The sequence below is a fragment of the Alexandromys fortis genome, unplaced genomic scaffold (assembly GCF_014885135.2).
Source record: "Alexandromys fortis isolate MF-2015 unplaced genomic scaffold, M_Fortis_MF-2015_v1.1 scaffold_12, whole genome shotgun sequence".
NCBI classification, from domain to species: domain Eukaryota; kingdom Metazoa; phylum Chordata; class Mammalia; order Rodentia; family Cricetidae; genus Alexandromys; species Alexandromys fortis.
In genome coordinates this window covers 14,893,147-14,905,463 of record NW_026067937.1, presented here as the reverse complement: position 1 = coordinate 14,905,463, position 12,317 = coordinate 14,893,147, and positions in this window count along the sequence as shown.

Sequence of the window (12,317 nt, the reverse complement as noted above, 5' to 3'; positions counted from 1 at the left end):
TTCTGAGAACCTCAGATCCTTATATGTAAAAAGGGGGATTCGAAAGAAGGTAGGACTACCCAGCAATCTAACAGCTTTAACCTCAACTTCAAATTATAAAAAAATAAAATAAAAATCCCTAAGACCACCATTGAATTAATATAGCAAGTAAACCCATGACTTAACAACCTGAAGGTTTTCTGCAGCCTCCTCTGATCTTTCAGTCTCCCTCTAAGATTTAAGGCAGCTTCCTAGCTGGGCTCACGTGGCACCAAAGGATTAGCCTAGTAGGTCCGATTCTCCCTTCCTCTAAATTCTACCAGCCCCAACTTCCAGACTCTTTCAAGCTTTGAACTGAATTCCCTGGTAAGAATGAAAGTATGATTCCAAAGCTTGGAAAGCCAGCTAAGTGAAAACTCAGAAGAAGGCGATTTTCTGGTTGCTTTTCCCCTCCTCACCACCGAGGAATCATTAGCCTAAAAGTTTTTCTATCCATCTTAAACTGAGCTCCACTGAGATGTCACTTAGTTTATTGGTATCTTTGACCACAGCAAAACACTCCTTAACTCCCTCTTCCCTTAGATGGCCTGAAACAGCTTAGGAGATGGAAGAAATGATAGACTCTTAGGTCTCACTGAATAAAGCCATTGTCCCTCAGACCTGGCTGTCGTGGGAGCTTCCAAATACACCGAAATCCTGCTTCTGGGATCAGAAACAGGTTTGCCTCTTTGGTACTGTCTTTCGGTTTATCATCTATGATGGATGCATTTATCTGAGAACTGTTTTCAAATGCTGGACCCTTAGTTGCTGCCTTCTCGCCATGGAAAGACATGTGGAAGCCTTGAGGCTCCCAGAGAAGGCCACACATGGGCTCTTCACTCACCTGGGACTCTTGAGATCCCTGCCAGTCTTTTCAGCATCCATAACCTCTGAGACTCCCTCCCTTGGGGTGGTCACCCTTGATGCACCGCCATCAATATCAGGACAGGCTTGGCCACCTAAAAGGTAACGAGATGGGCAAAGTTAAGTGACTGCCTGGGAAGAAAGTGTGAGGTTGTGCACTGGGGTATATTGCAGGCAGGCAGGCTATGGGCAGCTGGGAGAAAGGGAGCGAGCAGTCAAGGCAGGGGTTGGTGCTGGTTCAGGAGGAAAGCTTTGCAGAAGTCTGCTTGGAATCGAGCTCTGTCTTTGCCTCTCGTCTGAGACAGGCAAAGCAGAGCAACTTATAGCAAGCATACATCCTCAACAGAAGATTGAAGGGGAGAATACAAGGTGTGTGTGTGTGTGTGTGTGTGTTGGGGGGAGACTTTTGAAATGAGGCAGCTTGAGAGGTGAACAGTGACGACTACAGTAGGTAAATTGGGCCTGAAATGTGACAACTAAGCCTGGCTTGGGTCACTTGCTTCTTCTCATTGTAGACAGGGGTCGTGGAGGGGACTCTATGACTCCTTTACCCTATTTTTACCTCCAGAGACAATCACTGGTCTTGATTTTTAAGACGGGGACAAGCTCCGTTAGTGAGTTGGCTTGAGGGACTAGGTCTGAACTGCAGTTTTCCTAGTACTTAACACCGCATCGACCTCACTTCCAGGGAAAAGCAGACAGGGCCTGAGGCTGCCAGCTCTTCTACAGGCCCCTTCAGGGGTTGGCGTCAGATGCAAGTGCCTAAAAGTTTCCATCAGGCCCGTGACTCACTTGGTGAGGGGTTATGCATAAGAACTTTAGTAACTAAAGTGACTATGCCCCCTCCCTTTGCCCACCTCCCTCAGCAATGACAAACTGAGTTTAGAAGTGAAAATGGGCTAGAGCTGATGTAATCTCCAGACGCAGGAGAGGAAAGATGCAAAAAGCCTCTGATTTTCACTTATTGAGGAGAGGGGAGGGAGGGGAGGGACTCTTTCCACCTTCTCTCTCTGGAATGAGAGACGCCCCCCTTCACAGGCCCCCAGCAGGACCCAAAGTGAGCAGCCTCCGCTGTGGGCTGCAGCTGCCTGGGAGCAGCCGCAACAGCAGCACTGGCGGCGGCTTTCAGACAGCAACAGTTGTCTGGCTGAGGCGAGGCGAGGCGAGGCGAGGACTCGCTGCCGCACGACGCCTTCCGCCGCCGGTGCTCTGGGGCCCTGGAACTCCGGTCCTAAGTGTAGCCCGGGTGGGAGAGATGGGGAGACCGGGGACACAGGAACTCTGAGCAGCCTGTGCTCAGGTTATTCAAGCCTTTTTATGCAAGTTCACTTCTCTAAGGTCACCTTGCTCCCAAATCTGGTGCTGGTCAGGCTTTTGGCGAGGGAAGGGCTTCCTGGCTGGGGTGGGGGGGAGGTGGGATACAGTGAGCAAAAGACAAAAGAGTAGGTGAAAGGACACAGTGTGAAGCTATTTTTAATCTAACGTGGCTGTTCTGCTTCTCTCTCCGAAGAGCTCTCGCTCCACAGACGGCCCCAAGTGAGAGGCAGGAAGAAAATCCCCTCCAGCTTTTGCTTCCTCTCCTCTGCCTGTCCAGATCTTTGAGACCCTTTTACTCTTTCAGAAAATGCGTTGGGGGAAGGAAAACGTCTTTTATCTGGGGAGGGAGAGCCTGATTTAGTCCTGGAGTCCGGAGTCCTCACGTTCAGTGCCTTCTCAGGTACTGAGTGAGCTCTTACCGACTGCCTCTGTCCAGCATTCTCAGCATCCCTGAGCCATTCCTCCTTTTCAGGAGAGGGTAGGGAGGGTAGAGTCTAGGTGGCTAACTGTGGGACCCAGAAATGGTGGTGCACAGAGTTTGTTGAAGCAGAAAGGTTAGGATGCGGGGGAAATTCAGGCCCTCCCTTAAAATAGGTAGTTTCGCAGCCCTGGGGTCATGGTCTATCACACCCCTAGACCCATTCTCTATCTATTTTCATCTTCATGGGCACTTCCGTGTGTCTGTGTGTCCTTCTGGCCCAGTCCCTAAGGGCAAGGGCGTCTAGCAGTGTTCCTAGCTAGCGAAGGGCACGGGGCACAAAACGTGTTGAAGGCCTGATTTGTGCCACTTGTAACCGAAGTGGTCACGACTGCAAAGAATGGAGGGGGAGGAGGGGGGCCCACGGGCTCTCCCCTCTGCAGCTTGCCTCCCTCCCCAGGTCTGGGCGCCTCGAGAGGCCAGCATGGGGCTGCTACAGTCGCCACAGCTAAACAACCGCAGCTCCCAGAGGCGCTTTCCCTGCGGGGTTTTCCCTAGTTTCCGCCGGTTTTATCCTCTTCTGAGCTACTTAGTTTTGAAAAAGAGGAGATGGGTGGGTACTGGAGCCTGCAACGTGCCTGAAATTAGGTTGGAAGAAGGTTCAGGAGGAAGGCTCCGGGGAGCGGGCGGTGCCTGGGTGTTTTCCCCTCTTTTTCGGAGCTACCGGATTCACGGAGGTTCATCTCACCTCCTCCAGGTTCCGTGCTTCCTAACCGAGGAAGCTTTGGGCTTACCGCCACTCCCTCAAGGGTTTCCCTCCCTACCATTTTGCAGACTCCTATCCTTAGGTCAAAAATGACCGTAAAATGTCCTAAACTGCTTCATATTCCCCGTACTGACTTGGCCCTATAACCATGCCCCCCCTACATTTTATTGTGTGAGTGGGAATATTTGGGATGTGGTGTGTGGGGGAACGACACAACTTCTGTAAACTTTTATTACATTTTAGCTTCTTTTCACTTCTTCGATAACACACGCACGCCACCCGCTCCGATTTCCCCTGTGATACAAAGTCGATTAAAAAGTTGGGGGCGGGGGGACACGTCGCGGGAAGGTGAGTGACCAAAGCCTCGCGGGGCGCGAAAAGGACGGGAAGGAAAGAGCTGATTCTTCCGTGGAAAACGGGGAGAAAGACTGGGGAACTCTCGGATGGAGCCGCTTCGGGAAGGTGCCGGCTTCGGCGGTCTCTGGTAGCTGCAGTCACGTCGCCGAGCGCGCCCTCCGCGAATGCTTTTTGGGGTAAGGGCTTCCGGCTTTTGAGTTATGTACAGCAAGCCCAGACCGCAAAAAGATTCGCGAAGGGCAGTCTCCCCGCTTCTTCGGTCCGCCGCCGCCGCCTTCAGCCCAGCACGTCTCCGAACCCCGAAGCCGATGAGGCTGGATGTCACCGGCGCGCTCCTCCGCGGCTCAGCCTCCCCACCCAGCGCGCCGCGCTCCCCTCCTCTAGTCCCCAGACCGATCCCTCTCTCTCTCTCTCTTTCTCCAGACTGTCCGAGATCCTCCGACTCAACCCTGCACAACCTCAAAGAGGTAGCGGAGGGCGAGAAGGGTGGCTCGGAGGGGGACCCCAGATCCCTGAGCCCAACCTCCACCTTTCTCGCTCCAACACCCCGAGCCTCCGACCCTCTCTAGTCTAACACCCAATTCCCACATCAGCGTTCTGCCAGCCCTGGCTGCAAGGTCGTGGATCCCTGAACAGGTACGGTCCAGATTTCCCCCGAATCCCCTCCTATCCTTCCTAGTTCCCCAGCAGAGGTTCCAGCCGTGACTACAGGCGCTGCGTAAAGAGAAAAACTCCCCCAGAGCACTAAATAAATACAGACAAGGCCGCCAGCTCATTGGTGTAGACTAAAATCGTCACCCACCAATCAGAAGAGAGCTCACATTTCTTTTTTTTTTTCCAGAAGGGGGAGGGAGAAAAATATTTCCATTTCTAATTATTCAACAAAACCTAGACTAGAACACATTAAAATATTGTTGTTCCAAAAACTGTCCATGACTCCCTCCCATTCTAGCCCAGGTGAGGGGGTGGCAGCGTATATTGGGAAAGAGGGATTCAAGAGAGCGACCTCTTCCATTGGGACTTAAGCCAGAAGAACCAGACGGAAAATGACTGGCAAAGATGAACATAAAATAAGCTCAGATCCCACTCTGGTTGGCCTATTTCTAGAAAATGAGACTTTCTCGACTCCCCCTACCCCACTCTGCCCCTCAAAAGTTCTGAATGTTCACTAAGAGTGAAGCTCTTCCCTCCGCGCGCCCCCCCCCCCCCAATCCGGATTATGGTGTGTAATGGCCCATTTGCCTCAGGTGCCCTTTCATTGCTGCATCTCCCCCCCCCGCCCCATTCTGCAAAATGTTGGGGGAATAAGAAGGGGTGAGCTGGGCATTGACTGCCACAGCGACAGATTCCAGCTTCTGCAAGAGGGAGGGGAAGAAAGATTGGAGAGGAAGGAGGGGGCATAGCCTTTCCTCTTCCCCCTTTCCTTCCTTCCCTCTAGGCCCCTCCCCCATCCCATCTATCCTAACTTTGAGCGGATGCTCTTTTCTTGACAGTGAAGTGCCAGTCCCCTCTTGCCTAGCCCCAGGAATGTCAAAGGAAGAATGCCTGACTCCCTCCCATTGGGGAAAACCTAAGTCTGGGTAGTTACTGCAAACATTGCAAGAACTTGGGTGCAAAAGTTTTTTTTTTCTGTTGTTTTCTTTTTTGCCACCTGGGAATCGACATGTGCGCGCGCGTGTACACACAAACACAAACGCCCTTGGCCCATCATACCCTCAGTCTTGGTCCCCTGAGTTCCTGTCAGCCTACCCCAATCCGCCCATCCATTACCCTCCTACATTTCTGCGACCCACCCACCCTCCCACTGCATCCCCTTTGCTTGGTTCAGCTACGGAAAGACGCAAGCACACACCCTCCCAGCGTCTGCGCGCCACGCCAGAGGGGGCTCCATAGCCTGCGACTGCCGCTGGTGTGGCGTGGGGCAATTGGGGGGAAAAAAGTTCTGCTCGGCCGACCATTGAGCCTACCGACCACCAGGCGGCCATAGCTCCAAATCTTTTCTTCTTACCTGAGTCCGGGAGTCTTGGGAGTGCAATGGTTCGGTTTGTGCTTCAGCCGTCTGGAAGCGGCCCTCTCTGGCCAACTCGCTTCCCTCGTGCCCCTCCCCTCCCCCATGGGTGTCTGCCCAGCGGCAAAGCGGGCGCTTCCAGGTAAGTATATAAGTTACTGTACTGTGTGGGAGGGTCACGATCTTGGTAATTTCAGATCCCCGAGCTTAACCCCTGCACTCCTGCCTCCCTCCAACTTGTTGAGGACTCGTCCGGGGAGCGGGAGAGGTAAGCCAGCGCGGCGGAGAGCGGCGGAGAGCGCTGGCCCTGGGGGTGTGTGTGTGCAGCGGGCAGAGAGGGGACAGCGGCACCGCGTGCAGTGGAGTTCAAATGCAACACCCCCTGACAGAGGTTTTCATTGGATAGGTCTTCCCCCCACTCCCGTTCACCCCTGGTTTGTCCCTCCCCCCCCCCCCAGCTCCCATGTAGGGGACGTCTCCAGGCGAAGTCACGATTCCTTCTCAGTTCGGAATGAACTGTGACTAGAGCCATGACGCAGCCAGCGCGCATTACTCACTTTTTTCAGTCACGACTTGGGAATCCGTGCTGGTTCCAACCAAAATTGCACCACTACCATTGAATTATTTAATAGACTCCAGTTTGGGGGTAAACTTGTGCATTGTGCCAGGCAGGGAAGAAGGGCAAGGGAGAGAGGGCTGGAGGGACATAAGGACGTGGGGTATCCCGCCCCCCTCCCACTTCATGAATCTTGGAAAACCCACCTCCATTGCTTCGTGTGCTGCAGGTGTTTTATTGCCCCCTGCCCCGCCCCGCCCCGCCCCGCAATTTCCTTTGCAAATGAGGCAGAATTTGTAAACACGGGGAACTGGTGGGACAGAGAGGGGTGAGGCTTGGAAACTAGTATCTCCCCTTTGTGTGACGAGGAGGCTGGGTGGGCCACGAGATTGCGAGCAGCAGCTTTGTTTCAAGCTTGGATTGTCAAGGCAAAGTGTGGGTTGCAGTGTTATTTGGTTATTCTGCACCTCAGTAGCAGCCCTTGTTACTATTAGGAGCTGAAGAAGACTCAGCATCAGCAATGAAACCTGTCCAGAAAGGGACCTCTTCGGAGCTAAAATTAACTCAGCTCAACCTCTTTTCCCTCCAGGGGCTGCAATCCAGTTGCCCTGCATAGAGGATAGGTCGGTCACTCTTGGCAGGACTGTTGCCAGGTGGATCAGAGACTACCTAGTCTCACCCTCTCCACCCTCTCCATCCTGTGCCCCCCCCTCCTCACAGACAATCTCACTGACCAGAGCTTTAAGAAAAAAATGTATATATATATATATAAAATATATATGTATATATATTTATATATATAATTCCTGCACGCATATAAGCTTATGGCAGACTGTGAGAGTGTTTCGTTTTCCCCATTCTACAGTTCACTCTTATGGGTCAGTTTGAGGAAGCATTATCACCCTACTCCAAAGAGTTAATCAGTATGGATGTCTTTGTGTGCAAGTGATCCCCTCTCCCAATAACTTTTCTCCTTCCTCACAGGTCTTCCTCACAAGTTCTGCCCAAGTACCTGGAGCTGATTGCAATGAATCTCATAACTCTCCCCCAGGGAGCTGATGGTTTCCCCAGTAACATTTGTCAACCTTTAGAACAATCCTCCCTCATTTCTCCTGTTAGTGGTTTGCAATGTTGCCTTACAGGCGCCAGGCGATGTTCTGAAGCCTGGATTCTCTATGCATAGTGCCAGCAACTCTAGTCCTTTGGCTTCTAATACTCCCAATTCCAGAAAGTCATTTAGAGCTCTTGTGACTAGGATGCAAAGGACGCGGGAGTAGTAAGTGGTATAACACCCATCTTTACACCCCTCCCAGGAACTGCAGAATGTGGGTATGTGAGGAGACACGAGGTGGGAGGGGAACGGGGTCAAAATAAGCAACCTATAGCCTCTTATTTTGAGAATCATCATCATCAGAGAGAAATATTTCAAAACCGCTGGCGGGAAGGTGTTGGAGCCATAGAGACTGGAGACCCAGCCTCTGCAGGAAAAGATGGTGAGCCTCTGGCTTCGGTCGTGGGTTCCTGGAGCACCCGGCCTTAGCTCATCCTTGAATCTAACACTTCGCTCCCTCTCCTTTAATTTTTTTTCCTTTTCCTTCCCACTCACCCCTCCTTTTCCCAAAGCTCTCACCGAAGTCACGACTATCCCCTTTGAACATCCTTAACCCCCTCCATTCCGGATCGTTGCTTTGCATTCAGGGAGGGGTTAGCTTCAGCTGGAGTCAATCCTGCCCCCTGGCGCTCAGAACTGAACTTGCTGCGGACCAAGGAATTTTCAGCACCTATATTCGTGGACAGCTACCAAGGGCTGGCTCTGTCGGGACCAGCCCGGAGCAGCCAGGACCAGCGTCTAGGTGCTGATTTCCCAACTCAAGCAAGTAGAGGGGTTTGTCCCCCGAATGGGGATCGCTACCTCTCTTTATTCCCTTTACCCCATGCAGTTATAGTCTATATTCCACAGCCTTCATCAATCTCGCATCGAGATGGCACATTAAATCGTGTCTGGCCACCCTTTAAGACGGAGAAAATAGGGAGGGGGAGAGGGCAGTAGAGAGAACCCAGCTCAACAGCGCCAACCCATAACGAGAGCGCGCGTTGCAGCTCCTATTGATTCAAATTTGTCAGGGTGATTCCCAACTCTGCAAGAATTCCTTCTCGGTTCCTTTGCATGCGACCCCCAATTCATTATATACAGACATACATACATACACACAGAGAGCGCTACACCCTCATTCTTCCACTTAGGAAGGGGCAAAAAGGCAGCCAAGAATGCATCCCGAGCATGCACGAAGTAAGCATCAGCTTGTACTTACAGTCTGCGGCATGCACATGACATAATATTACTTACCCAAACGGGAACTCCTTAAGAGAGAGAAAGAAACACGGGAGGGGGGAATTGGGTAAAGAAAGGAGAGAGGGAGGAAAAATCCAACAATTAATTTCCAGACATGGTGGGGGGGATGCGGTGGTGTTAGGTTTTCTTCCACCCTCGCTGGCTTTTTATCCCAGTACAGCCCTTGGTCTATTTCTGGAACACGATCAAACCCAGATGCTATTTTTAGCAAGTACTGAAAAAACCTGCACACACAAAGGCATTTCGCTGGAACGTTGAGTCCAAAACATTAAAGGTGCACCAAGCGCCCCCTCCTCACTTGTTTCTGCACCACCAGACCCTCTTGCGTTTCTGTAGATGTTTTTCAAAACAAAAAAAAAAATACCCAAATATTTCTTATATTCTCCCTCACATTAACTCTCGTATGCCTCTGCCTGTTGCAAGCTCCTCACGGTCTCCCAAGCAGAAGGCGTTGGAGTGGTTGTATTCTCAGAGCTTCAGGTCTCCATTGACCAGATCTCCTACATGTTGGGGAAACAGGAGACACTTAGCCCCTTTCCCCAGAAGAGCTTCCCTGGAAAGCGCTAGAGTCTAACACTATCCACGATGGACATCCCCAAATAGGTGGAGGGGGAGATCATTCATACCCTTCCCACATGCCCTACACATGCTTTGCAAAATCGCATGGTGTTTGCAACACACCGCCTTTGGAAATGTAAATTTTAAAAGCTGCAAGTGTGTGTGTGTGTGTGTGTGTGTGTGTGTGTGTGTGTGTGTGTTGAGTTCTAGTAATTCACTACGGGAGGGGGAATGGAGAAAATAGACTCATGAAGACAGCGCGGAGCAGCCGCCTCGAGTCTCCTTTGCCAGCCTGCGTCAGTCATCAGCTGCTGACGTCACGTGCAGATTCTCCTCTTTGGTGGGTCTGGTTCAACCTAGAAGAGGCTTCTGCTCAGAGACAGCGCTTTGTGTTCAGCGCAGCCACTGAGCAGGCGAAGCGGCCGAGGTGGGCGCCAACTCAGACTTGGGCTGACCATCAGCAGAAGAGGCACTGGGCATGCTGAGGGCCCCGAGGGGCGTGCCTAGCCAGACTGCCCCCTCCCCAAACATCCCGCCGCCCATTGCAAACTCGGCGGTGCACAGACTCTGGCGCGCGCGTGCTTTCCCCGCCCTTTCGCATCTGGCCACAGTAACAGAACAGGCTATGGCTATAACTCGGATTAATTCTCTGTTTGTTGGCCAGATAGCCCCGGCTTCTCGAGTGACGCAAATAACAGATTCTATGGCTCCCCCCGCCTCTTTCCAGCTCTCGATCCCTTCCCCCTCCTCTTTCTTTCTCTTCTTTTTACTGCGCCCACGCATCCTGCTTGGTCTCCCACGGAATCAGCCAGCTACAGCTTCCCGGAGAGCAATGACCTGAGTTAAAGAGAGACCTACAGACTCACAGTGCAGGGACGGATAAGCCTGAAATTGACCTCAAGCGTGCACAACACACACACACACACACACACACACACACACACACACCAGCACAGATAGCCTTTTGCCAATGACTAGTACTGGTGGTGGCAACGCCTACAGGGGAGGGCCAGACAGTCTTTTTCCCTTCACCACTAAGGAGAGAATCCGCCCCTACAAATAGATACAGCGGGGTATTGGTGAATATGCAACTTTTCTTTCCACATGAGGCGGCAGAATAATTCAACAAAGGCTGCAGATGCTGTCTCTAGCCACATTGTCAGGCCCTTTGGAGGCCAGGAGAAGCTTTACTCTTAAATACTAGCATCTTTTTTTTTTTCCTTCTTAAAACAATGACCCCAAAAATGCCTCAGTGGAGGCATTCTTTGCAAACCAGTCTGAATGGCCCTTGTTTCAGGACAGTCTCTGTGTGTCTCAGTGTGTGTGCCTGAATGGGAGGTGCTCTGAAGAAATGCCACACCTCAGCATGACAAAGGGTTTCTTGATCGATGGAAGTGGGGAGAATTCTTAAACACTGGAAGGTCGCATAAAATTACACACACTCCCCTCCTCAGATGCACACAGCACTGGATCTATCTGAATGGATCTCTGCTCTGAGAATGGGAAAAACTAGGAAGCCAGAAGCTACACAGAGACTGAACCATCTCCTTTCTTAACCATAATAATCAACTTTCCTTTTGCTGGATGGCAACAAACAATTATCCAGAGGTCACCAAGAGGATTTGGGTCACGAGGTTTGGAAAAGGAGGCTGTTGAGACATGGGCTATTATTGCCCTTCCCAGGCCCTCCTAATCTTTGTAACTTGCCCCACATTTCCGTTTAAGCCCCTGCAGTGCCTTCCATTTCTGTCTGTGCCTTACACTTGCCTGCTGGAGCGGGCCAGAGGACTTCTGCTCCATGCGGAGGACACCCTCCAGCGGCCCATCAGCAGCTGTTATTTTTAGCTCTCTGAATGCACGCATGTATGTATGCATGTGAGAATGTTGCTGCAGCAGGCTGGTGTGCAGCCAGAACAGCATCAATGGGAGGGAGGCAAGTGGTTCTTGTGCTGGGGGTGGCTTATCACATGGGGCTGTCAGATGTGACCAGGCAGACATGAAATGCAGGCAGTGTTTCAATGAAGTAGTACTGGATTGATAAAAATGTCAGCTAAGTGTGTGTTTAAAGGCACAGCGGTGTGTTTTAAGACATAAGATGTGAGCACAGATGTGAGCTCATTCACAGAAACTATAGGTTTCTACGTAGACGACAAACCATAGAGAGATGCATCCAGCATTGTGCTCTCTCTGTGCTCTGTGTGGTGATGGTATGCTGACATGTTTGATTTGAGATCACAGAAATTTCATTCATAATTCCTAATAGTTTTCAGGAAACCCTGAATAATAAAAGAGGTGGGGGTGGTCCTTGGGCCACGACCATCACAGCTTTGAGGGCAGCAGCTGAAAAATATAATCTAACTGGGGCCACCTGGTGGAGTCTCCCAGAAGAGAGTGACTCTGCCTGGTTCTGCAGTGCTGCAGTCACAGGACGGACTAGATTGCCTGAGTAGGGTGAGGAAACACAGAGGCCACCACTGCAGAAAGTTGGTCCTCTACCATCCCACTTCTCCGCTCTCTTTTCCCTGGTCAGGTCCTTCGGTGCATGCCTGGGCTGGAGTGGGTGACCTTGGCTTTCCCAGATGCCTCATCATTCTTTGTTAAGGGCTCTGGTGCCCAACTCCTGTCCAAGCACTCAAACTAAAGACTCGGGGAATTAATAGACTGACATGGAGCCGGTCCAAGATGAAAACCACTCCGCACTTTCAACCCATCCCTGGGATCATGGGCACAAATCGGACTCCATTCCCCTGATGCTCCCCTCAGAGACCGTGTAAGAGTAAGCTGTTTGTCACACAGCCCTTGAGAAGAACTGATTCTCCTCTTTCAGGATCAGTGAAGCCAATACATATTTTGCCTAGGTCTCTTCTCTCCTTTCCAAACACCAAGGAAAATGGCAGTAGGTAAAGTACTGTGTATGGAACAGGAGAGAAAAAAGAGGGTCTCAGAAAACCAAGGGAAGAATGACAGTTTTTAATACCGACTATACACCAGACATTGTAATGGGCGCTTACACAGAAAAGATGTAATTTAATCCTTACAGAAACTCTATGGGTGTTAGAATATTGACACCTACCTCATAGGACCATGAAGTAAAGAAATCAC